At 44.9% G+C, this 24,141-nt stretch overlaps 26 non-coding genes and 3 pseudogenes across 26 annotated transcripts; all 29 read left to right on the top strand.

Annotated features, from left to right (window-relative positions):
- Window positions 1-495: 495 nt before the first annotated feature.
- On the top strand, window positions 496-615 carry LOC142536034 (5S ribosomal RNA). The gene has a single exon (XR_012817952.1). It is a non-coding gene; the product is annotated as a 5S ribosomal RNA (ribosomal RNA).
- Window positions 616-1,270: 655 nt separating this feature from the next.
- On the top strand, window positions 1,271-1,390 carry LOC142536057 (5S ribosomal RNA; annotated as a pseudogene).
- Window positions 1,391-2,849: 1,459 nt separating this feature from the next.
- On the top strand, window positions 2,850-2,965 carry LOC142536050 (5S ribosomal RNA). The gene has a single exon (XR_012817967.1). It is a non-coding gene; the product is annotated as a 5S ribosomal RNA (ribosomal RNA).
- A 687-nt stretch (window positions 2,966-3,652) lies between these two features.
- Window positions 3,653-3,775, top strand: LOC142536041 (5S ribosomal RNA). The gene has a single exon (XR_012817958.1). It is a non-coding gene; the product is annotated as a 5S ribosomal RNA (ribosomal RNA).
- A 687-nt stretch (window positions 3,776-4,462) lies between these two features.
- Window positions 4,463-4,581, top strand: LOC142536042 (5S ribosomal RNA). The gene has a single exon (XR_012817959.1). It is a non-coding gene; the product is annotated as a 5S ribosomal RNA (ribosomal RNA).
- A 678-nt stretch (window positions 4,582-5,259) lies between these two features.
- On the top strand, window positions 5,260-5,377 carry LOC142536045 (5S ribosomal RNA). Its single transcript, XR_012817962.1, has one exon. It is a non-coding gene; the product is annotated as a 5S ribosomal RNA (ribosomal RNA).
- Window positions 5,378-6,052: 675 nt separating this feature from the next.
- Window positions 6,053-6,173, top strand: LOC142536052 (5S ribosomal RNA). The gene has a single exon (XR_012817969.1). It is a non-coding gene; the product is annotated as a 5S ribosomal RNA (ribosomal RNA).
- Window positions 6,174-6,858: 685 nt separating this feature from the next.
- LOC142536038 (5S ribosomal RNA) lies at window positions 6,859-6,977 on the top strand. The gene has a single exon (XR_012817955.1). It is a non-coding gene; the product is annotated as a 5S ribosomal RNA (ribosomal RNA).
- A 690-nt stretch (window positions 6,978-7,667) lies between these two features.
- LOC142536051 (5S ribosomal RNA) lies at window positions 7,668-7,784 on the top strand. The gene has a single exon (XR_012817968.1). It is a non-coding gene; the product is annotated as a 5S ribosomal RNA (ribosomal RNA).
- A 684-nt stretch (window positions 7,785-8,468) lies between these two features.
- On the top strand, window positions 8,469-8,589 carry LOC142536056 (5S ribosomal RNA; annotated as a pseudogene).
- A 672-nt stretch (window positions 8,590-9,261) lies between these two features.
- On the top strand, window positions 9,262-9,379 carry LOC142536055 (5S ribosomal RNA; annotated as a pseudogene).
- A 686-nt stretch (window positions 9,380-10,065) lies between these two features.
- LOC142536054 (5S ribosomal RNA) lies at window positions 10,066-10,180 on the top strand. The gene has a single exon (XR_012817971.1). It is a non-coding gene; the product is annotated as a 5S ribosomal RNA (ribosomal RNA).
- Window positions 10,181-10,858: 678 nt separating this feature from the next.
- On the top strand, window positions 10,859-10,976 carry LOC142536033 (5S ribosomal RNA). Its single transcript, XR_012817951.1, has one exon. It is a non-coding gene; the product is annotated as a 5S ribosomal RNA (ribosomal RNA).
- A 681-nt stretch (window positions 10,977-11,657) lies between these two features.
- LOC142536035 (5S ribosomal RNA) lies at window positions 11,658-11,775 on the top strand. Its single transcript, XR_012817953.1, has one exon. It is a non-coding gene; the product is annotated as a 5S ribosomal RNA (ribosomal RNA).
- A 681-nt stretch (window positions 11,776-12,456) lies between these two features.
- On the top strand, window positions 12,457-12,574 carry LOC142536044 (5S ribosomal RNA). The gene has a single exon (XR_012817961.1). It is a non-coding gene; the product is annotated as a 5S ribosomal RNA (ribosomal RNA).
- Window positions 12,575-13,248: 674 nt separating this feature from the next.
- Window positions 13,249-13,366, top strand: LOC142536031 (5S ribosomal RNA). The gene has a single exon (XR_012817949.1). It is a non-coding gene; the product is annotated as a 5S ribosomal RNA (ribosomal RNA).
- Window positions 13,367-14,034: 668 nt separating this feature from the next.
- Window positions 14,035-14,153, top strand: LOC142536030 (5S ribosomal RNA). The gene has a single exon (XR_012817948.1). It is a non-coding gene; the product is annotated as a 5S ribosomal RNA (ribosomal RNA).
- A 682-nt stretch (window positions 14,154-14,835) lies between these two features.
- LOC142536032 (5S ribosomal RNA) lies at window positions 14,836-14,953 on the top strand. The gene has a single exon (XR_012817950.1). It is a non-coding gene; the product is annotated as a 5S ribosomal RNA (ribosomal RNA).
- Window positions 14,954-15,631: 678 nt separating this feature from the next.
- On the top strand, window positions 15,632-15,749 carry LOC142536059 (5S ribosomal RNA). The gene has a single exon (XR_012817973.1). It is a non-coding gene; the product is annotated as a 5S ribosomal RNA (ribosomal RNA).
- A 668-nt stretch (window positions 15,750-16,417) lies between these two features.
- Window positions 16,418-16,533, top strand: LOC142536046 (5S ribosomal RNA). The gene has a single exon (XR_012817963.1). It is a non-coding gene; the product is annotated as a 5S ribosomal RNA (ribosomal RNA).
- Window positions 16,534-17,212: 679 nt separating this feature from the next.
- On the top strand, window positions 17,213-17,326 carry LOC142536048 (5S ribosomal RNA). The gene has a single exon (XR_012817965.1). It is a non-coding gene; the product is annotated as a 5S ribosomal RNA (ribosomal RNA).
- A 674-nt stretch (window positions 17,327-18,000) lies between these two features.
- On the top strand, window positions 18,001-18,118 carry LOC142536058 (5S ribosomal RNA). The gene has a single exon (XR_012817972.1). It is a non-coding gene; the product is annotated as a 5S ribosomal RNA (ribosomal RNA).
- A 677-nt stretch (window positions 18,119-18,795) lies between these two features.
- LOC142536043 (5S ribosomal RNA) lies at window positions 18,796-18,912 on the top strand. The gene has a single exon (XR_012817960.1). It is a non-coding gene; the product is annotated as a 5S ribosomal RNA (ribosomal RNA).
- Window positions 18,913-19,591: 679 nt separating this feature from the next.
- Window positions 19,592-19,707, top strand: LOC142536040 (5S ribosomal RNA). The gene has a single exon (XR_012817957.1). It is a non-coding gene; the product is annotated as a 5S ribosomal RNA (ribosomal RNA).
- A 681-nt stretch (window positions 19,708-20,388) lies between these two features.
- On the top strand, window positions 20,389-20,506 carry LOC142536053 (5S ribosomal RNA). Its single transcript, XR_012817970.1, has one exon. It is a non-coding gene; the product is annotated as a 5S ribosomal RNA (ribosomal RNA).
- A 673-nt stretch (window positions 20,507-21,179) lies between these two features.
- On the top strand, window positions 21,180-21,296 carry LOC142536039 (5S ribosomal RNA). Its single transcript, XR_012817956.1, has one exon. It is a non-coding gene; the product is annotated as a 5S ribosomal RNA (ribosomal RNA).
- Window positions 21,297-21,976: 680 nt separating this feature from the next.
- LOC142536049 (5S ribosomal RNA) lies at window positions 21,977-22,091 on the top strand. The gene has a single exon (XR_012817966.1). It is a non-coding gene; the product is annotated as a 5S ribosomal RNA (ribosomal RNA).
- Window positions 22,092-22,768: 677 nt separating this feature from the next.
- Window positions 22,769-22,884, top strand: LOC142536036 (5S ribosomal RNA). Its single transcript, XR_012817954.1, has one exon. It is a non-coding gene; the product is annotated as a 5S ribosomal RNA (ribosomal RNA).
- Window positions 22,885-23,559: 675 nt separating this feature from the next.
- On the top strand, window positions 23,560-23,675 carry LOC142536047 (5S ribosomal RNA). The gene has a single exon (XR_012817964.1). It is a non-coding gene; the product is annotated as a 5S ribosomal RNA (ribosomal RNA).
- Window positions 23,676-24,141: the final 466 nt, after the last annotated feature.

Raw genomic sequence — 24,141 nt, 5'->3', positions numbered from 1 at the left:
ACTACGCAATGAGTGACGAGATTTTAGCCGAATTCTTCTCTAAGACCCTCTAATTTGCGATTTACCGCTTCTGTTAAGTTTCGTTTCCTCGAGAAATCGCTTAGAAGTTCGAAATTCGATTCCGGTTCCATTATCGTATCCCAGGCATAATAATAGCTTTACATTCGTTATTCCTTCTTCTTATTTTTTTTTCTATTTTCTGGGAACATTTATCGATTTTTGTTGTCGTGAGCCGGTTCTGTGCGGAAGGGTATGACGCAGATTACTCCGGAGACGGTTAATCATTAAAAACAATTATCGACTGTTTTATCCATAATTACGTAAACGATCGCGACACGAGGTCTTCCAGGGAGGTCACCCATCCTAGCTCTGCCATCGCGCCAGAACGCTTAACTTCATGGTTATGATTGGGCGAGAGCAGTGCCGCGTGTTGTCCATCGCCGCCCGCTCCACACGTACTCGAGGGATATAAGAATAAACATCCCACTCAATGTCGGGTGCGATCATACCAGCACTAATGCACCGGATCCCATCAGAACTCCGAAGTTAAGCGTGCTTGGGCGGGAGAGCAGTACTAGGATGGGTGACCCCCTGGAAGTCCTCGTGTTGCACCCTTTTTCGTGTTTTCTATTTTTGATTACTTGTTGACAGACGATTTTCGGCTCAAATCATCTGAATCTCGATCGGGACCAGATAAGACATGTGAAATGAAAGTAGCTCGGGCACTGCCGGATTGGACAAAATTGTAGGCTAATTTGATTGTAAAGGGCAAACGGACGAGACTCATTACTACGCAATGAGCTGACGAGTTTTAGCCGAATTCCTTCTCTAGACCTCTAATTTGCGATTTAACGCTTCTGTTAAGCTTTCGTTTCCTCGAGAAATCCCGCTTAGGGTTAAATTCGATTCCGGTTCCATTTTATCGTATCCCAGGCATAATAGCTTTACATTCGTTTTCCTTCTTCTTTTTTTTCTATTTTCTGGGAACATTTCGATTTTTGTTGTCGTGAGCCGGTTCTGTGCGGAAGGGTATGACGCAGATTACTCCGGAGACGGTAACTCATTAAAACAATTATTTCGACTGTTTTATCCATAATTTACGTAAACGTCGCGACACGAGGTCTCCCAGGGAGGTCACCCATCCTAGCTCTGCCATCGCGCCAAACGCTTAACTTCATGGTTATGATTGGGCGAAGCAGTGCCGCGTGTTGTCCATCGCCGCCCTCCACCGTACTCGAGGGATATAAGAATAAACATCCCACTCAATGTCGGGTGCGATCATACAGCACTAATGCACCGGATCCATCAGAACTCCGAAGTTAGAAGCTGCGGGGGCGGGAGAGCAGTACTAGGATGGGTGACCCCCTGGGAAGTCCTCGTGTTGCACCCTTTTCGTGTTTTCTATTTTTGATTACTTGTGACAGACGATTTTCGGCTAATCATCTGAATCTCGATCGGGACCAGATAAGACATGTGAAATGAAAGTAGCTCGGGCACTGCCGGATTTGGACAAAATTGTAGGCTAATTTGATTGTAAACGGGCAAACGGACGAGACTCATTACTACGCAATGAGCTGACGAGATTTTAGCCGAATTCTTTCTCTAAGACCCTCTAATTTGCGATTTACCGCTTCTGTTAAGCTTTCGTTTCCTCGAGAATCCGCTTAGGAAGTTCGAAATTCGATTCCGGTTCCATTTTATTGTATCCCAGGCATAATAATAGCTTTACATTCGTTATTTCCTTCTTCTTATTTTTTTTTCTATTTTCTGGGAACATTTATCGATTTTTGTTGTCGTGAGCCGGTTCTGTGCGGAAGGGTATGACGCAGATTACTCCGGAGACGGTTAACATTAAAACAATTATTTCGACTGTTTTATCCATAATTTACGTAAACGGTCGCGACACGAGGTCTTCCCAGGGAGGTCACCCATCCTAGCTCTGCCATCGCGCCAGAACGCTTAACTTCATGGTTATGATTGGGCGGCAGTGCGCGTGTTGTCCATCGCCGCCCGCGTCCACACGTACTCGCGGGATATAAGAATAAACATCCCACTCAATGTCGGTGCGATCATACCGAGCACTAATGCCGGATCCCTCAGAACTCGAAGTTAAGCGTGCTTGGCGCTGAGAGCCTACTAGGATGGTGACACCCTGGAAGTCCTCGTGTTGCACCCTTTTTTCGTGTTTTTTCTATTTTTGACTTACTTGTTGACAGACGATTTTCGGCTCAAATCATCTGAATCTCGATCGGGACCAGATAAGACATGTGAAATGAAAGTAGCTCGGGCACTGCCGGATTTGGACAAAAATTGGTAGGCTAATTTGATTGTAAACGGGCAAACGGACGAGACTCATTAATACGCAATGAGCTGACGAGATTTAGCCGAATTCCTTCTCTAGACCCTCTAATTTGCCGATTTACCGCTTCTGTTAGCTTTCGTTTCCTCGAGAAATCCGCTTAGGAAGTTCGAAATTCGATTCCGGTTCCATTTTATCGTATCCCAGGCATAATAATAGCTTTACATTCGTTATTTCCTTCTTCTTTTTTTTTCTATTTTCTGGGAACATTTACGATTTTTGTTGTCGTGAGGGTTCTGTGCGGAAGGTATGACGCAGATTACTCCGGAGACGGTTAACTCATTAAAAAAATTATTTCGACTGTTTTATCCATAATTTACGTAAACGGTCGCGACACGAGGTCTTCAGGGAGTCACCCATCCTAGCTCTGCCATCGCGCAGAACGCTTAACTTATGGTTATGATTGGGCGAGAGCAGTGCCGCGTGTTGTCCATCGCCGCCCGCTCCACACGTACACGAGGGATATAAGAATAACATCCCACTCAATGTCGGGTGCGATCATACAGCACTAATGCACCGGATCCCATCAGAACTCCGAAGTTAAGCGTGCTTGGGAGAGAGAGTACTAGGAGGGTGACCCCCTGGGAAGTCCTCGTGTTGCACCTTTTCGTGTTTTTCTATTTTTGATTACTTGTTGACAGACGATTTTCGGCTCAAATCATCTGAATCTCGATCGGGACCAGATAAGACATGTGAAATGAAAGTAGCTCGGGCACTGCCGGATTTGGACAAAATTGTAGGCTAATTTGATTGTAAACGGGCAAACGGACGAGACTCATTACTACGCAATGAGCTGACGAGATTTTAGCCGAATTCCTTCTCTAGACCCTCTAATTTGCGATTTACCGCTTCTGTTAAGCTTTCGTTTCCTCGAGAAATCCGCTTAGGAAGTTCGAAATTCGATTTCGGTTCCATTTATTCGTATCCCCAGGCATAATAATAGCTTTACATTCGTTATTTCCTTCTTCTTATTATTTTTTTCTATTTTCTGGAACATTTATCGATTTTTGTTGTCGTGAGCCGGTTCTGTGCGGAAGGGTATGACGCAGATTACTCCGGAGACGGTTAACTCATTAAAAACAATTATTTCGACTGTTTTATCCATAATTTACGTAAACGGTCGCGACACGAGGTCTTCCCAGGGAGGGTCACCCATCCTAGCCTCTGCCATCGCGCCAGAACGCTTAACTTCATTGGTTATGATTGGGCGGAAGAGCAGTGCCGCGTGTTGTCCATCGCCGCCCGCTCCACACGTACTCGAGGGATATAAGAATAAACATCCCACTCAATGTCGGGTGCGATCATACCAGCACTAATGCACCGGATCCCATCAGAACTCCGAAGTTAAGCGTGCTTGGGATGCGAGAGCAGTACTAGGATGGGTGACACCCCTGGGAAGTCCTCGTGTTGCACCCCTTTTTCGTGTTTTTCTATTTTTGATTACTTGTTGACAGACGATTTTCGGCTCAAATCATCTGAATCTCGATCGGGACCAGATAAGACATGTGAAATGAAAGTAGCTCGGGCACTGCCGGATTTGGACAAAATTGTAGGCTAATTTGATTGTAAACGGGCAAACGGACGAGACTCATTACTACGCAATGAGCTGACGAGATTTTAGCCGAATTCCTTCTCTAAGACCCTCTAATTTTGCCGATTTACCGCTTCTGTTAAGCTTTCGTTTCCTCGAGAAATCCGCTTAGGAAGTTCGAAATTCGATTTCGGTTCCATTTTATCGTATCCCAGGCATAATAATAGCTTTACATTCGTTATTTCCTTCTTCTTATTTTTTTTTCTATTTTCTGGGAACATTTATCGATTTTTGTTGTCGTGAGCCGGTTCTGTGCGGAAGGGTATGACGCAGATTACTCCGGAGACGGTTAACTCATTAAAAACAATTATTTCGACTGTTTTATCCATAATTTACGTAAACGATCGCGACACGAGGTCTTCCCAGGGAGGTCACCCATCCTACCTCTGCCATCGCGCCAGAACGCTTAACTTCATGGTTATGATTGGGCGAGAGCAGTGCCGCGTGTTGTCCATCGCCGCCCGCTCCACACGTACTCGAGGGATATAAGAATAAACATCCCACTCAATGTCGGGTGCGATCATACCAGCACTAATGCACCGGATCCCATCAGAACTCCGAAGTTAAGCGTGCTTGGGTGAGAGCAGTACTAGGATGGGTGACCCCCTGGGAAGTCCTCGTGTTGCACCCTTTTTCGTGTTTTTCTATTTTTGATTACTTGTTGACAGACGATTTTCGGCTCAAATCATCTGAATCTCGATCGGGACCAGATAAGACATGTGAAATGAAAGTAGCTCGGGCACTGCCGGATTTGGACAAAATTGTAGGCTAATTGATTGTAAACGGGCAACGGACGAGACTCATTACTACGCAATGAGCTGACGAGATTTTAGCCGAATTCCTTCTCTAAGACCCTCTAATTTGCGATTTAACGCTTCTGTTAAGCTTTCGTTTCCTCGAGAAATCCGCTAGGAAGTTCGAAATTCGATTCCGGTTCCATTTTATCGTATTCCAGGCATAATAATAGCTTACATTCGTTATTTCCTTCTTCTTATTTTTTTTTTATTTTCTGGGAACATTTATCGATTTTTTTTTGTCGTGAGCCGGTTCTGTGCGGAAGGGTATGACGCAGATTAATCCGGAGACGGTTAACTAATTAAAACAATTATTTCGACTGTTTTATCCATAATTTACGTAAACGATCGCGACACGAGGTCTTCCCAGGGAGGTCACCCATCCTAGCTCTGCCATCGCGCCAGAACGCTTAACTCGTGGTTATGATTGGGCGAGAGCAGTGCCGCGTGTTGTCCATCGCCGCCCGCTCCACACGTACTCGAGGGATATAAGAATAAACATCCCACTCAATGTCGGGTGCGATCATACAGCACTAATGCACCGGATCCCATCAGAACTCCGAAGTTAAGCGTGCTTGGCGAGAGCGAGTACTAGGATGGGTGACCCCCTGGGAAGTCCTCGTGTTGCACCCTTTTTCGTGTTTTTCTATTTTGATTACTTGTTGACAGACGATTTCGGCTCAATCATATGAATCTCGATCCGGGACCAGCTAAGACATGTGAAATGAAAGTAGCTCGGGCACTGCCGGATTTGGACAAAATTGTAGGCTAATTTGATTGTAAACGGGCAAACGGACGAGACTCATTACTACGCAATGAGCTGACGATGATTTTTAGCGAATTCCTTCTCTAAGACCCTCTAATTTGCGATTTACGCTTCTGTTAAGCTTTCGTTTCCTCGAGAAATCCGCTTAGGAAGTTCGAAATTCGATTCGGTTCCATTTTATCGTATCCAGGCATAATAATAGCTTTACATTCGTTATTTCCTTCTCTTATTTTTTTTCTATTTTCTGGGAACATTTATCGATTTTTGTTGTCGTGAGCCGGTTCTGTGCGGAAGGGTATGACGCAGATTACTCCGGAGACGGTTAACTCATTAAAACAATTATTTCGACTGTTTTATCCATAATTTACGTAAACGTCGCGACACGAGGTCTTCCCAGGGAGGTCACCCATCCTAGCTCTATCGCGCCAGAACGCTTAACTTCATGGTTATGATTGGGCGAGAGCAGTGCCGCGTGTTGTCCATCGCCGCCGCTCCACACGTACTCGAGGGATATAAGAATAAACATAACATCCACTCAATGTCGGTGCGATCATCCAGCACTAATGCACCGGATCCCATCAGAACTCCGAAGTTAAGCGTGCTTGGGCGAGAGAGCAGTACTAGGATGGGTGACACCCCTGGGAAGTCCTCGTGTTGCACCCTTTTTCGTGTTTTTCTATTTTTTGATTACTTGTTGACAGACGATTTTCGGCTCAAATCATCTGAATCTCGATCGGGACCAGATAAGACATGTGAAATGAAAGTAGCTCGGGCACTGCCGGATTTGGACAAATTGTAGGCTAATTTGATTGTAAACGGGCAAACGGACGAGACTCATTACTACGCAATGAGCTGACGAGATTTTCGCCGAATTCCTTTCTCTAAGACCCTCTAATTTGCGATTTAACGCTTCTGTTAAGCTTTCGTTTCCTCGAGAAATCCGCTTAGAAAGTTCGAAATTCGATTCTGGTCCTATTTTATCGTATCACAGGCATAATAATAGCTTTACATTCGTTATTTCCTTCTTCTTATTTTTTTTTCTATTTTATGGGAACATTTATCGATTTTTTTTGTCGTGAGCCGGTTCTGTGCGGAAGGGTATGACGCAGATTACTCCGGAGACGGTTAACTCATTTAAAACAATTATTTCGACTGTTTTATCCATAATTTACGTAAACGGTCGCGATACGAGGTCTTCCCAGGGAGGTCACCATCCTAGCTCTGCCATCGCGCCAGAACGCTTAACTTCATGGTTATGATTGGGCTGAGAGCAGTGCCGCGTGTTGTCCATCGCCGCCCGCTCCACACGTACTCGAGGATATAAGAATAAACATCCCACTCAATGTCGGTGTGCGATATACCTAGCACTAATGCACCGGATCCCATCAGAACTCCGAAGTTAAGCGTGCTTGGGCGAGAGCAGTACTAGGATGGGTGACCCCCTGGGAAGTCCTCGTGTTGCACCCTTTTTCGTGTTTTTCTATTTTTGATTACTTGTTGACAGACGATTTTCGGCTCAAATCATCTGAATCTCGATCGGGACCAGATAAGACATGTGAATGAAAGTAGCTCGGGCACTGCCGGATTTGGACAAAATTGTAGGCTAATTTGATTGTAAACGCGGCAAACGGAACGAGACTCATTACTAAGCAATGAGATGACGAGATTTTAGCCGAATTCCTTCTCTAAGACCCTCTAATTTGCGATTTACCGCTTCTGTTAAGCTTTCGTTTCCTCGAGAAATCCGCTTAGGAAGTTTCGAAATTCGATTCCGAGTTCCATTTTATCGTATCCCGAGGCATAATAATAGCTTTACATTCGTTATTTCCTTCTTCTTATTTTTTTTTCTATTTTCTGGGCACATTTATCGATTTTTGTTGTCGTGAGCCGGTTCTGTGCGGCAAGGGTATGACGCAGATTACTCCGGAGACGGTAACTCATTTAAAACAATTATTTCGACTGTTTTATCCATAATTTACGTAAACGATCGCGACACGAGGTCTTCTCAGGGAGGTCACCCATCCTAGCCTCTGCCATCGCGCCAGAACGCTTAACCTTCATGGTTATGATTGGGCGAGAGCAGTGCCGCGTGTTGTCCATCGCCGCCCGCTCCACACGTACTCGAGGGATATAAGAATAAACATCACACTCAATGTCGGGTGCGATCTACAGCACTAATGCACCGGATTCCCATCAGAACTCCGAAGTTAAGCGTGCTTGGCGAGAGCAGTACTAGGATGGGTGACCCCCTGGGAAGTCCTCGTGTTGCACCCTTTTTCGTGTTTTTCTATTTTTGATTACTTGTTGACAGACGATTTTCGGCTCAAATCATCTGAATCTCGATCGGGACCAGATAAGACATGTGAAATGAAAGTAGCTCGGGCACTGCCGGATTTGGACAAAATTGTAGGATAATTTGATTGTAAACGGGCAAACGGACGAGACTCATTACTACGCAATGAGCTGACGAGATTTTAGCCGAATTCCTTCTCTAAGACCCTCTAATTTGCGATTTACCGCTTCTGTTAAGCTTTCGTTTCCTCGAGAAATCCGCTTAGGAAGTTCGAAATTTGATTCCGGTTCCATTTTATCGTATCCAGGCATAATACTAGCTTTACATTCGTTATTTCCTTCTTCTTTATTTTTTTTTCTATTTATGGGAACATTTATCGATTTTTGTTGTCGTGAGCCGGTCTGTGCGGAAGGGTATGACGCAGATTACTCCGGAGGACGGTTAACTCATTTAAAACAATTCTTTCGACTGTTTATTCCATAATTTAAGTAAACGATCGCGACACGAGGTCTTCCCAGGGAGGTCACCCATCTAGCTCTGCCATCGCGCTAGAACGCTTAACTTCATGTTATGATTTGGGCGGAGAAGCAGTGCCGCGTGTTGTCCATCGCCGCCCGCTCCACACGTACTCGAGGGATCTAAGAATAAACATCCCACTCAATGTCGGGTGCGATCATTACGAGCACTAATGCACCGGATCCCATCAGAACTCCGAAGTTAAGCTGTGCTTGGCGAGAGCAGTACTAGGATGGGTGACCCCCTGGAAGCTTCCTCGTGTTGCACCTTTTCGTTGTTTTTCTATTTTGATTACTTGTTGACAGACGATTTTCGGCTCAAATCATCTGAATCTCGATCGGGACCCAGATAAGACATGGAAATGAAAGTAGCTCGGGCACTGCCGGATTTGGAACAAAATTGTAGGCTAATTTGATTGTAAACGGGCAAACGGACGAGACTCATTACTACGCAGAGCTGACGAGATTTTAGCCGAATTCCTTCTCTAAGACCCTTAATTGCGATTTAACGCTTCTGTTAAGCTTTCGTTTCCTCGAGAAATCCGCTAAGAAGTTCGAAATTCGATTCGTTCCATTTTATCGTATCCCAGGCATAATATACGCTTTACATTCGTTATTTCCCTTCTTCTTATTTTTTTTCTATTTTCTGGGAACATTTATCGATTTTTGTTGTCGTGAGCGGTTCTGTGCGGAAGGGTATGAAGCAGATTACTCCGGAGACGGTAACTAATTAAAACCAAATTATTTCGACTGTTTTATACCTAATTTACGTAAACGTCGCGACACGAGGTCCTTCCCAGGGAGGTCACCCATCCTAGCTCTGCCATCGCGCCAGAACGCTTAACTTCATGGTTATGATGGGCGAGAGCAGTGCCGGTGTTGTCCATCGCCGCCCGCTCCACACGTACTCGAGGGATATAAGAATAAACATCCCATCATATCGGGTCGCGATCTTACTCGCACTAATGCACGGATCCCATCAGAACTCCGAAGTTAAGCGTGCTTGGGCGAGAGCAGTACTAGATGGGTGACCCCCCTGGGAAGTCCTCGTGTTGCACCTTTTTTCGTGTTTTTTCTATTTTCTGATTACTTGTGACAGACGATTCTTCGGCTCAAATACATCTGAATCTCGATCGGGACAAGATAAGACATGTGAAATGAAAGTAGCTCGGGCACTGCTGGATTTGGACAAAATTGTAGGCTAATTGATTGTAAACGGGGCAAACGGACGAGACTCATTACTACGCAATGAGCTGACGAGATTTTAGCCGAATTCCTTCTCTAAGACCCTCTAATTTGCGATTTACGCTTCTGTTAAGCTTTCAGTTTCCTCGAGAAATCCGCTTAGGAAGTTCGAAATTCGATCCGGTTCCATTTTATCGTATCCCAGGCTAATAATAGCTTTACACTTCGTTATTCCTTCTTCTTATTTTTTTTTTCTATTTTCTGGAACATTCTATCGATTTCTTGTGTCGTGAGCGGTTCTGTGCCGGTAAGGGTATGACGCAGATTACTCCGAGACGGTTAAATCTTAAAACCATTTATTTTCGACTTGTTTTATCCATAATTACCGTAAACGGTCGCGAACGAGGTCTTCCCAGGGAGTCACCCCATCCTAGGCTCTGCCATCGCGCCAGAACGCTTAACTTCATGGTTATGATTGGCTGAGAGCAGTGCGCGTGTGTCCATCGCCGCCCGCTCCACACGTACTCGAGGGATATAAGAATAAACATCACCACTCAATGTCGGGTGCGATCATACCAGCACTAATGCACCGGATCCCATCAGAACTCCGAAGTTAAGCGTGCTTGGCGAGAGCAGTACTAGGATGGGTGACCCCTGGAAGTCCTCGTGTGCACCCTTTTTCGTGTTTTTCTATTTTTGATTACTTGTTGACAGACGATTTTCGGCTCAAATCATCTGAATCTCGATCGGGACCAGATAAGACATGTGAAATGAAAGTAGCTCGGGCACTGCCGGATTTGGACAAAATTGTAGGCTAATTTGATTGTAAACGGGCAAACGGACGAGACTCATTACTACGCAATGAGCTGACGAGATTTTAGCCGAATTCCTTCTCTAAGACCCTCTAATTTGCGATTTACCGTTCTGTTAAGCTTTCGTTTCTCGAGAAATCCGCTTAGGAAGTTCGAAATTCGATTCCGGTTCCATTTTATCGTATCCAGGCAAATAATAGCTTTACATTCGTTATTTCCTTCTTCTTATTTTTTTTTCTATTTTCTGGGAACATTATCGATTTTTGTTGTCGTGAGCCGGTTCTGTGCGGAAGGGTATGACGCAGATTACTCCGGAGACGGTTAACTAATTAAAACAATTATTTCGACTGTTTTATCCATAATTTACGTAAACGGTCGCGACACGAGGTCTTCCCAGGGAGGTCACCCATCCTAGCTCTGCCATCGCGCCAGAACGCTTAACTTCATGGTTATGATTGGGCGAGAGCAGTGCCGCGTGTTGTCCATCGCCGCCCGCTCCACACGTACTCGAGGGATATAAGAATAAACATCCCACTCAATGTCGGGTGCGATCATACCAACACTAATGCACCGGATCCCATCAGAACTCCGAAGTTAAGCGTGCTTGGGCGAGAGCAGTACTAGGATGGGTGACCCCTGGGAAGTCCTCGTGTTGCACCCTTTTGTGTTTTTCTATTTTTGATTACTTGTTGACAGACGATTTTCGGCTCAAATCATCTGAATCTCGATCGGGACCAGATAAGACATGTGAAATGAAAGTAGCTCGGGCACTGCCGGATTTGGACAAAATTGTAGGCTAATTTGATTGTAAACGGGCAAACGGACGAGACTCATTACTACGCAATGAGCTGACGAGATTTTAGCCGAATTCCTTCTCTAAGACCCTCTAATTTGCGATTTACCGCTTCTGTTAAGCTTTCGTTTCCTCGAGAAATCCGCTTAGGAAGTTCGAAATTCGATTCCGGTTCCATTTTATCGTATCCCAGGCATAATAATAGCTTTACATTCGTTATTTCCTTCTTTTTATTTTTTTTCTATTTTCTGGGAACATTTATCGATTTTTGTTGTCGTGAGCCGGTTCTGTGCGGAAGGGTATGACGCAGATTACTCCGGAGACGGTTAACTCATTAAAAACAATTATTTCGACTGTTTTATCCATAATTTACGTAAACGGTCGCGACACGAGGTCTTCCCAGGGAGGTCACCCATCCTAGCTCTGCCATCGCGCCAGAACGCTTAACTTCATGGTTATGATTGGGCGAGAGCAGTGCCGCGTGTTGTCCATCGCCGCCCGCTCCACACGTACTCGAGGGATATAAGAATAAACATCCCACTCATTGTCGGGTGCGATCATAGCAGCACTAATGCACCGGATCCCATCAGAACTCCGAAGTTAAGCGTGCTTGGGCGAGAGCAGTACTAGGATGGGTGACCCCTGGGAAGTCCTTGTGTTGCACCTTTTTTCGTGTTTTTCTATTTTTGATTACTTGTTGACAGACGATTTTCGGCTCAAATCATCTGAATCTCGATCGGGACCAGATAAGACATGTGAAATGAAAGTAGCTCGGGCACTGCCGGATTTGGACAAAATTGTAGGCTAATTTGATTGTAAACGGGCAAACGGACGAGACTCATTACTACGCAATGAGCTGACGAGATTTTAGCCGAATTCCTTCTCTAAGACCCTCTAATTTGCGATTTACCGCTTCTGTTAAGCTTTCGTTTCCTCGAGAAATCCGCTTAGGAAGTTCGAAATTCGATTCCGGTTCCATTTTATCGTATCCCAGGCATAATAATAGCTTTACATTCGTTATTTCCTTCTTCTTATTTTTTTCTATTTTCTGGGAACATTTATCGATTTTTGTTGTCGTGAGCCGGTTCTGTGCGGAAGGGTATGACGCAGATTACTCCGGAGACGGTTAACTCATTAAAAACAATTATTTCGACTGTTTTATCCATAATTTACGTAAACGGTCGCGACACGAGGTCTTCCCAGGGAGGTCACCCATCCTAGCTCTGCCATCGCGCCAGAACGCTTAACTTCATGGTTATGATTGGGCGAGAGCAGAGTGCCGCGTGTTGTCCATCGCCCGCTCCACACGTACTCGAGGGATATAAGAATAAACATCCCACTCAATGTCGGGTGTGATCATACCAGCACTAATGTACGGATCCCATCAGAACTCCGAAGTTAAGCGTGCTTGGGCGAGAGCAGTATTAGGATGGGTGACCCCTTGGGAAGTCCTCGTGTTGCACCTTTTCGTGTTTTCTATTTTTGATTACTTGTTGACAGACGATTTTCGGCTCAAATCATCTAAATCTCGATCGGGACCAGATAAGACATGTGAAATGAAAGTAGCTCGGGCACTGCCGGATTTGGACAAAATTGTAGGCTAATTTGATTGTAAACGGGCAAACGGACGAGACTCATTACTACGCAATGAGCTGACGAGATTTTAGCCGAATTCCTTCTCTAAGACCCTCTAATTTGCGATTTACCGCTTCTGTTAAGCTTTCGTTTCCTCGAGAAATCCGCTTAGGAAGTTCGAAATTCGATTCCGGTTCCATTTTATCGTATCCCAGGCATAATAATAGCTTTACATTCGTTATTTCCTTCTTCTTATTTTTTTTCTATTTTCTGGGAACATTTATCGATTTTTGTTGTCGTGAGCCGGTTCTGTGCGGAAGGGTATGACGCAGATTACTCCGGAGACGGTTAACTCATTAAAACAATTATTTCGACTGTTTTATCCATAATTTACGTAAACGGTCGCGACACGAGGTCTTCCCAGGGAGGTCACCCATCCTAGCTCTGCCATCGCGCCAGAACGCTTAACTGGTTATGATTGGGCGAGAGCAGTGCCGCGTGTTGTCCATCGCCGCCCGCTCCACACGTACTCGAGGGATATAAGAATAAACATCCCACTCAATGTCGGTGCGATCATACCAGCACTAATGCACCGGATCCCATCAGAACTCCGAAGTTAAGCGTGCTTGGGCGAGAGCAGTACTAGGATGGGTGACCCCTGGGAAGTCCTCGTGTTGCACCCTTTTCGTGTTTTTCTATTTTTGATTACTTGTTGACAGACGATTTTCGGCTCAAATCATCTGAATCTCGATCGGGACCAGATAAGACATGTGAAATGAAAGTAGCTCGGGCACTGCCGGATTTGGACAAAATTGTAGGCTAATTTGATTGTAAACGGGCAAACGGACGAGACTCATTACTACGCAATGAGCTGACGAGATTTTAGCCGAATTCCTTCTCTAAGACCCTCTAATTTGCGATTTACCGCTTCTGTTAAGCTTTTGTTTCCTCGAGAAATCCGCTTAGGAAGTTCGAAATTCGATTCCGGTTCCATTTTATCGTATCCCAGGCATAATAATAGCTTTACATTCGTTATTTCCTTCTTCTTTTTTTTTTTCTATTTTCTGGGAACATTTATCGATTTTTGTTGTCGTGAGCCGGTTCTGTGCGGAAGGGCAGATTACTCCGGAGACGGTTAACTCATTAAAAACAATTATTTCGACTGTTTTATCCATAATTTACGTAAACGTCGCGACACGAGGTCTTCCAGGGAGGTCACCCTACTCTGCCATCGCGCCAGAACGCTTAACTTCATGGTTATGATTGGGCGAGAGCAGTGCCGCGTGTTGTCCATCGCCGCCCGCTCCACACGTACTCGAGGGATATAAGAATAAACATCCCACTCAATGTCGGGTGCGATCATACCAGCACTAATGCACCGGATCCCATCAGAACTCCGAAGTTAAGCGTGCTTGGGCGAGAGCAGTACTAGGATGGGTGACCCCCTGGGAAGTCCTCGTGTTGCACCCTTTTTCGTGTTTTTCTATTTTTGATTACTTGTTGACGGACGATTTTCGGCTCAAATCATCTGAATCTCGATCGGGACCAGATAAGACATGTGAAATGAAAGTAGCTCGGGCACTGACGGATTTGGACAAAATTGTAGGCTAATTTGATTGTAAACGGGCAAACGGACGAGACTCATTACTACGCAATGAGCTGACGAGATTTTAGCCGAATTCCTTCTCTAAGACCCTCTAATTTGCGATTTACGCTTCTGTTAAGCTTTCGTTTCCTCGAGAAATCCGCTTAGGAAGTTCGAAATTCGATTCCGGTTCCATTTTATCGTATCCCAGGCATAATAATAGCTTTACATTCGTTATTTCCTTCTTCTTATTTTTTTTCTATTTTCTGGGAACATTTATCGATTTTTGTTGTCGTGAGCCGGTTCTGTGCGGAAGGGTATGACGCAGATTACTCCGGAGACGGTTAACTCATTAAAAAAAATTATTTCGACTGTTTTATCCATAATTTACGTAAACGGTCGCGACACGAGGTCTTCCCAGGGAGGTCACCCATCCTAGCTCTGCCATCGCGCCAGAACGCTTAACTTCATGGTTATGATTGGGCGAGAGCAGTGCCGCGTGTTGTCCATCGCCGCCCGCTCCACACGTACTCGAGGGATATAAGAATAAACATCCCACTCAATGTCGGGTGCGATCATACCAGCACTAATGCACCGGATCCCATCAGAACTCCGAAGTTAAGCGTGCTTGGCGAGAGCAGTACTAGGATGGGTGACCCCCTGGGAAGTCCTCGTGTTGCACCCTTTTCGTGTTTTTCTATTTTTGATTACTTGTTGACAGACGATTTTCGGCTCAAATCATCTGAATCTCGATCGGGACCAGATAAGACATGTGAAATGAAAGTAGCTCGGGCACTGCCGGATTTGGACAAAATTGTAGGCTAATTTGATTGTAAACGGGCAAACGGACGAGACTCATTACTACGCAATGAGCTGACGAGATTTTAGCCGAATTCCTTCTCTAAGACCCTCTAATTTGCGATTTACCGCTTCTGTTAAGCTTTCGTTTCCTCGAGAAATCCGCTTAGGAAGTTCGAAATTCGATTCCGGTTCCATTTTATCGTATCCCAGGCATAATAATAGCTTTACATTCGTTATTTCCTTCTTCTTTTTTTTTCTATTTTCTGGGAACATTTATCGATTTTGTTGTCGTGAGCCGGTTCTGTGCGGAAGGGTATGACGCAGATTACTCCGGAGACGGTTAACTAATTAAAAACAATTATTTCGACTGTTTTATCCATAATTTACGTAAACGTCGCGACACGAGGTCTTCCCAGGGAGGTCACCCATCCTACCTCTGCCATCGCGCCAGAACGCTTAACTTCATGGTTATGATTGGGCGAGAGCAGTGCCGCGTGTTGTCCATCGCCGCCCGCTCCACACGTACTCGAGGGATATAAGAATAAACATCCCACTCAATGTCGGGTGCGATCATACCAGCACTAATGCACCGGATCCCATCAGAACTCCGAAGTTAAGCGTGCTTGGGCGAGAGCAGTACTAGGATGGGTGACCCCTGGGAAGTCCTCGTGTTGCACTTTTCGTGTTTTTCTATTTTTGATTACTTGTTGACAGACGATTTTCGGCTCAAATCATCTGAATCTCGATCGGGACCAGATAAGACATGTGAAATGAAAGTAGCTCGGGCACTGCCGGATTTGGACAAAATTGTAGGCTAATTTGATTGTAAACGGGCAAACGGACGAGACTCATTACTACGCAATGAGCTGACGAGATTTTAGCCGAATTCCTTCTCTAAGACCCTCTAATTTGCGATTTACCGCTTCTGTTAAGCTTTCGTTTCCTCGAGAAATCCGCTTAGGAAGTTCGAAATTCGATTCCGGTTCCATTTTATCGTATCCCAGGCATAATAATAGCTTTACATTTTTCCTTCTTCTTATTTTTTTTCTATTTTCTGGGAACATTTATCGATTTTTGTTGTCGTGAGCCGGTTCTGTGCGGAAGGGTATGACGCAGATTACTCCGGAGACGGTAACTCATTAAAACAATTATTTCGACTGTTTTATCCATAATTTACGTAAACGTCGCGACACGAGGTCTTCCCAGGGAGGTCACCCATCCTCTGCCATCGCGCCAGAACGCTTAACTTCATGGTTATGATTGGGCGAGAGCAGTGCCGCGTGTTGTCCATCGCCGCCCGCTCCACACGTACTCGAGGGATATAAGAATAAACATCCCACTCAATGTCGGGTGCGATCATACCAGCACTAATGCACCGGATCCATCAGAACTCCGAAGTTAAGCGTGCTTGGGCGAGAGCAGTACTAGGATGGGTGACCCCTGGAAGTCCTCGTGTTGCACCCTTTTTCGTGTTTTCTATTTTTGATTACTTGTTGACAGACGATTTTCGGCTCAAATCATCTGAATCTCGATCGGGACCAGATAAGACATGTGAAATGAAAGTAGCTCGGGCACTGCCGGATTTGGACAAAATTGTAGGCTAATTTGATTGTAAACGGGCAAACGGACGAGACTCATTACTACGCAATGAGCTGACGAGATTTTAGCCGAATTCCTTCTCTAAGACCCTCTAATTTGCGATTTACCGCTTCTGTTAAGCTTTCGTTTCCTCGAGAAATCCGCTTAGGAAGTTCGAAATTCGATTCCGGTTCCATTTTATCGTATCCCAGGCATAATAATAGCTTTACATTCGTTATTTCCTCTTCTTATTTTTTTTCTATTTTCCGGAAACATTAATCGATTTTTGTTGTCGTGAGCCGGTTCTGTGCGGAAGGGTATGACGCAGATTACTCCAAAGACGGTTAACTCATTAAAAACAATTATTTCGACTTTTTATCCATAATTTACGTAAACGTCGCGACACGAGGTCTTCCCAGGGAGGTCACCCATCCTAGCTCTGCCATCGCGCCAGAACGCTTAACTTCATGGTTATGATTGGGCGAGAGCAGTGCCGCGTGTTGTCCATCGCCGCCCGCTCCACACGTACTCGAGGGATATAAGAATAAACATCCCACTCAATGTCGGGTGCGATCAAGCACTAATGCACCGGATCCCATCAGAACTCCGAAGTTAAGCGTGCTTGGGCGAGAGCAGTACTAGGATGGGTGACCCCTGGGAAGTCCTCGTGTTGCACCCTTTTCGTGTTTTTCTATTTTTGATTATTTGTTGACAGACGATTTTCGGCTCAAAAATCTGAATCTCGATCGGGACCAGATAAGACATATTAAATGAAAGTAGCTCGGGCACTGCCGGATTTGGACAAAATTGTAGGCTAATTTGATTGTAAACGGGCAAACGGACGAGACTCATTACTACGCAATGAGCTGACGAGATTTTAGCCGAATTCCTTCTCTAAGACCCTCTAATTTGCGATTTACCGCTTCTGTTAAGCTTTCGTTTCCTCGAGAAATCCGCTTAGGAAGTTCGAAATTCGATTCCGGTTCCATTTTATCGTATCCAGGAATAATAGCTTTACATTCGTTATTTCCTTCTTCTTATTTTTTTCTATTTTCTGGGAACATTTATCGATTTTTGTTGTCGTGAGCCGGTTCTGTGCGGAAGGGTATGACGCAGATTACTCGGAGACGGTTAACTCATTAAAAACAATTATTTCGACTGTTTTATCCATAATTTACGTAAACGGTCGCGACACGAGGTTATCCCAGGGAGGTCACCCATCCTAGCTCTACCATCGCGTCAGAACGCTTAACTTCATGGTTATGATTGGGCGAGAGCAGTGCCGCGTGTTGTCCATCGCCGCCCGCTCCACACGTACTCGAGGGATATAAGAATAAACATCCACTCAATGTCGGGTGCGATCATACCAGCACTAATGCACCGGATCCCATCAGAACTCCGAAGCTAAGCGTGCTTGGGCGAGAGCAGTACTAGGATGGGTGACCCCTGGGAAGTCCTCGTGTTGCACCCTTTTCGTGTTTTTCTATTTTTGATTACTTGTTGACAGACGATTTTCGGCTCAAATCATCTGAATCTCGATCGGGACCAGATAAGACATGTGAAATGAAAGTAGCTCGGGCACTGCCGGATTTGGACAAAATTGTAGGCTAATTTGATTGTAAACGGGCAAACGGACGAGACTCATTACTACGCAATGAGCTGACGAGATTTTAGCCGAATTCCTTCTCTAAGACCCTCTAATTTGCGATTTACGCTTCTGTTAAGCTTTCGTTTCCTCGAGAAATCCGCTTAGGAAGTTCGAAATTCGATTCCGGTTCCATTTTATCGTATCCAGCAATAATAGCTTTACATTCGTTATTTCCTCTTCTTATTTTTTTTTCTATTTTCTGGGAACATTTATCGATTTTTGTTGTCGTGAGCCGGTTCTGTGCGGAAGGGTATGACGCAGATTACTCCGGAGACGGTTAACTCATTAAAAACAATTATTTCGACTGTTTTATCCATAATTTACGTAAACGGTCGCGACACGAGGTCTTCCCAGGGAGGTCACCCATCCTAGCTCTGCCATCGCGCCAGAACGCTTAACTTCATGGTTATGATTGGGCGAGAGCAGTGCCGCGTGTTGTCCATCGCCGCCCGCTCCCCACGTACTCGAGGGATATAAGAATAAACATCCCACTCAATGTCGGGTGCGATCATACCAGCACTAATGCACCGGATCCCATCAGAACTCCGAAGTTAAGCGTGCTTGGGCGAGAGCAGTACTAGGATGGCTGACCCCTGGGAAGTCCTCGTGTGCACCCCTTTTCGTGTTTTTCTATTTTTGATTACTTGTTGACAGACGATTTTCGGCTCAAATCATCTGAATCTCGATCGGGACCAGATAAGACATGTGAAATGAAAGTAGCTCGGGCACTGCCGGATTTGGACAAAATTGTAGGCTAATTTGATTGTAAAGGGCAAACGGACGAGACTCATTACTACGCAATGAGCTGACGAGATTTTAGCCGAATTCCTTCTCTAAGACCCTCTAATTTGCGATTTACCGCTTCTGTTAAGCTTTCGTTTCCTCGAGAAATCCGCTTAGGAAGTTCGAAATTCGATTCGGTTCCATTTTATCGTATCCCAGGCATAATAATAGCTTTACATTCGTTATTTCCTTCTTCTTATTTTTTTTCTATTTTCTGGGAACATTTATCGATTTTTGTTGTCGTGAGCCGGTTCTGTGCGGAAGGGTATGACGCAGATTACTCCGGAGACGGTTAACTCATTAAAAACAATTATTTCGACTGTTTTATCCATAATTTACGTAAACGTCGCGACACGAGGTCTTCCCAGGGAGGTCACCCATCCTACCTCTGCCATCGCGCAGAACGCTTAACTTCATGGTTATGATTGGGCGAGAGCAGTGCCGCGTGTTGTCCATCGCCGCCCGCTCCACACGTACTCGAGGGATATAAGAATAAACATCCCACTCAATGTCGGGTGCGATCATCAGCACTAATGCACCGGATCCCATCAGAACTCCGAAGTTAAGCGTGCTTGGGCGAGAGCAGTACTAGGATGGGTGACCCCTGGGAAGTCCTCGTGTTGCACCCTTTTCGTGTTTTTCTATTTTTGATTACTTGTTGACAGACGATTTTCGGCTCAATCATCTGAATCTCGATCGGGACCAGATAAGACATGTGAAATGAAAGTAGCTCGGGCACTGCCGGATTTGGACAAAATTGTAGGCTAATTTGATTGTAAACGGGCAAACGGACGAGACTCATTACTACGCAATGAGCTGACGAGATTTTAGCCGAATTCCTTCTCTAAGACCCTCTAATTTGCGATTTACCGCTTCTGTTAAGCTTTCGTTTCCTCGAGAAATCCGCTTAGGAAGTTCGAAATTGGATTCCGGTTCCATTTTATCGTATTCCCAGGCATAATAATAGCTTTACATTCGTTATTTCCTTCTTCTTATTTTTTTTCTATTTTCTGGGAACATTTATCGATTTTTGTTGTCGTGAGCCGGTTCTGTGCGGAAGGGTATGACGCAGATTACTCCGGAGACGGTTAACTCATTAAAAACAATTATTTCGACTGTTTTATCCATAATTTACGTAAACGGTCGCGACACGAGGTCTTACAGGGAGGTCACCCATCCTAGCTCTGCCATCGCGCCATAACGCTTAACTTCATGGTTATGATTGGGCGAGAGCAGTGCGCCGTGTTGTCCATCGCCGCCCGCTCCACACGTACTCGAGGGATATAAGAATAAACATCCCACTCAATGTCGGGTGCGATCATACCAGCACTAATGCACCGGATCCCATCAGAACTCCGAAGTTAAGCGTGCTTGGGCGAGAGCAGTACTAGGATGGGTGACCCCTGGGAAGTCCTCGTGTTGCACCCTTTTCGTTTTTCTATTTTTGATTACTTGTTGACAGACGATTTTCGGCTCAAATCAAATGAATCTCGATCGGGACCAGATAAGACATGTGAAATGAAAGTAGCTCGGGCACTGCCGGATTTGGACAAAATTGTAGGCTAATTTGATTGTAAACGGGCAAACGGACGAGACTCATTACTACGCAATGAGCTGACGAGATTTTAGCCGAATTCCTTCTCTAAGACCCTCTAATTTGCGATTTACGCTTCTGTTAAGCTTTCGTTTCCTCGAGAAATCCGCTTAGGAAGTTCGAAATTCGATTCGGTTCCATTTTATCGTATCCAGGCATAATAATAGCTTTACATTCGTTATTTCCTTCTTCTTATTTTTTTTCTATTTTCTGGGAACATTTATCGATTTTTGTTGTCGTGAGCCGGTTCTGTGCGGAAGGGTATGACGCAGATTACTCGGAGACGGTTAACTCATTAAAAACAATTATTTCGACTGTTTTATCCATAATTTACGTAAACGGTCGCGACACGAGGTCTTCCCAGGGAGGTCACCCATCCTAGCTCTGCCATCGCGCCAGAACGCTTAACTTCATGGTTATGATTGGGCGAGAGCAGTGCCGCGTGTTGTCCATCGCCCGCTCCACACGTACTCGAGGGATATAAGAATAAACATCCCACTCAATGTCGGGTGCGATCATACCAGCACTAATGCACGGATCCATCAGAACTCCGAAGTTAAGCGTGCTTGGGCGAGAGCAGTACTAGGATGGGTGACCCCCTGGGAAGTCCTCGTGTTGCACCCCTTTTCGTGTTTTTCTATTTTTGATTACTTGTTGACAGACGATTTTCGGCTCAAATCATCTGAATCTCGATCGGGACCAGATAAGACATGTGAAATGAAAGTAGCTCGGGCACTGCCGGATTTGGACAAAATTGTAGGCTAATTTGATTGTAAACGGGCAAACGGACGAGACTCATTACTACGCAATGAGCTGACGAGATTTTAGCCGAATTCCTTCTCTAAGACCCTCTAATTTGCGATTTACCGCTTCTGTTAAGCTTTCGTTTCCTCGAGAAATCCGCTTAGGAAGTTCGAAATTCGATTCCGGTTCCATTTTATCGTATCCAGGCATAATAATAGCTTTACATTCGTTATTTCCTTCTTCTTATTTTTTTCTATTTTCTGGGAACATTTATCGATTTTTGTTGTCGTGAGCCGGTTCTGTGCGGAAGGGTATGACGCAGATTACTCCGGAGACGGTTAACTCATTAAAAACAATTATTTCGACTGTTTTATCCATAATTTACGTAAACGGTCGCGACACGAGGTCTTCCAGGGAGGTTACCCATCCTAGCTCTGCCATCGCGCTAGAACGCTTAACTTCATGGTTTTGATTGGGCGAGAGCAGTGCCGCGTGTTGTCCATCGCCGCCCGCTCCACACGTACTCGAGGGATATAAGAATAAACATCCCACTCAATGTCGGGTGCGATCATACCAGCACTAATGCACGGATCCATCAGAACCGAAGTTAAGCGTGCTTGGGCGAGAGCAGTACTAGGATGGGTGACCCCCTGGGAAGTCCTCGTGTTGCACCCTTTTCGTGTTTTTCTATTTTGATTACTTGTTGACAGACGATTTTCGGCTCAAATCATCTGAATCTCGATCGGGACCAGATAAGACATGTGAAATGAAAGTAGCTCGGGCACTGCCGGATTTGGACAAAATTGTAGGCTAATTTGATTGTAAACGGGCAAACGGACGAGACTCATTACTACGCAATGAGCTGACGAGATTTTAGCCGAATTCCTTCTCTAAGACCCTCTAATTTGCGATTTACCGCTTCTGTTAAGCTTTCGTTTCCTCGAGAAATCCGCTTAGGAAGTTCGAAATTCGATTCGGTTCCATTTTATCGTATCCAGGCATAATAATAGCTTTACATTCGTATTTCCTTCTTCTTATTTTTTTTCTATTTTCTGGGAACATTTATCGATTTTTGTTGTCGTGAGCCGGTTCTGTGCGGAAGGGTATGACGCAGATTACTCCGGAGACGGTTAACTCATTAAAAACAATTATTTCGACTGTTTTATCCATAATTTACGTAAACGGTCGCGACACGAGGTCTTCCCAGGGAGGTCACCCATCCTACTCTGCCATCGCGCCAGAACGCTTAACTTCATGGTTATGATTGGGCGAGAGCAGTGCCGCGTGTTGTCCATCGCCGCCCGCTCCACACGTACTCGAGGGATATAAGAATAAACATCCCACTCAATGTCGGGTGCGATCATACCAGCACTAATGCACCGGATCCCATCAGAACTCCGAAGTTAAGTGCTTGGGCGAGAGCAGTACTAGGATGGGTGACCCCTGGGAAGTCCTCGTGTTGCACCCTTTTTCGTGTTTTTCTATTTTTGATTACTTGTTGACAGACGATTTTCGGCTCAAATCATCTGAATCTCGATCGGGACCAGATAAGACATGTGAAATGAAAGTAGCTCGGGCACTGCCGGATTTGGACAAAATTGTAGGCTAATTTGATTGTAAACGGGCAAACGGACGAGACTCATTACTACGCAATGAGCTGACGAGATTTTAGCCGAATTCCTTCTCTAAGACCCTCTAGTTTGCCATTTACCGCTTCTGTTAAGCTTTCGTTTCCTCAAGAAATCCGCTTAGGAAGTTCGAAATTCGATTCGGTTCCATTTTATCGTATCCCAGGCATAATAATAGCTTTACATTCGTTATTTCCTTCTTATTTTTTTTCTATTTTTGGGAACATTTATCGATTTTTGTTGTCGTGAGCCGGTTCTGTGCGGAAGGGTATGACGCAGATTACTCCGGAGACGGTTAACTCATTAAAAACAATTATTTCGACTGTTTTATATAATTTACGTAAACGATCGCGACACGAGGTCTTCCCAGGGAGGTCACCCATCCTAGCTCTGCCATCGCGCCAGAACGCTTAACTTCATGGTTATGATTGGGCGAGAGCAGTGCGCGTGTTGTCCATCGCCGCCCGCTCCACACGTACTCGAGGGATATAAGAATAAACATCCCACTCAATGTCGGGTGCGATCATACCAGCACTAATGCACGGATCCCATCAGAACTCGAAGTTAAGCGTGCTTGGGCGAGAGCAGTACTAGGATGGGTGACCCCTGGGAAGTCCTCGTGTTGCACCCTTTTTCGGTTTTCTATTTTGATTACTTGTTGACAGACGATTTTCGGCTCAAATCATCTGATCTCGATCGGGACCAGATAAGACATGTGAAATGAAAGTAGCTCGGGCACGGATTGGACAAAATTGTAGGCTAATTTGATTGTAAACGGGCAAACGGACGAGACTCATTACTACGCAATGAGCTGACGAGATTTTAGCCGAATTCCTTCTCTAAGACCCTCTAATTTGCGATTTACGCTTCTTTAAGCTTTTTTCCTCGAGAAATCCGCTTAGGAAGTTCGAAATTCGATTCGGTTCCATTTTATCGTATCCAGGCATAATAATAGCTTTACATTCGTTATTTCCTTCTTCTTATTTTTTTCTATTTTCTGGGAACATTTATCGATTTTTGTTGTCGTGAGCCGGTTCTGTGCGGAAGGGTATGACGCAGATTACTCCGGAGACGGTTAACTAATTAAAAACAATTAT

This window comes from Primulina tabacum, unplaced genomic scaffold (genome assembly GCF_025594145.1).
Source record: "Primulina tabacum isolate GXHZ01 unplaced genomic scaffold, ASM2559414v2 Contig1203, whole genome shotgun sequence".
NCBI classification, from domain to species: domain Eukaryota; kingdom Viridiplantae; phylum Streptophyta; class Magnoliopsida; order Lamiales; family Gesneriaceae; genus Primulina; species Primulina tabacum.
This window is presented reverse-complemented; position numbering and strand designations above follow the sequence as displayed.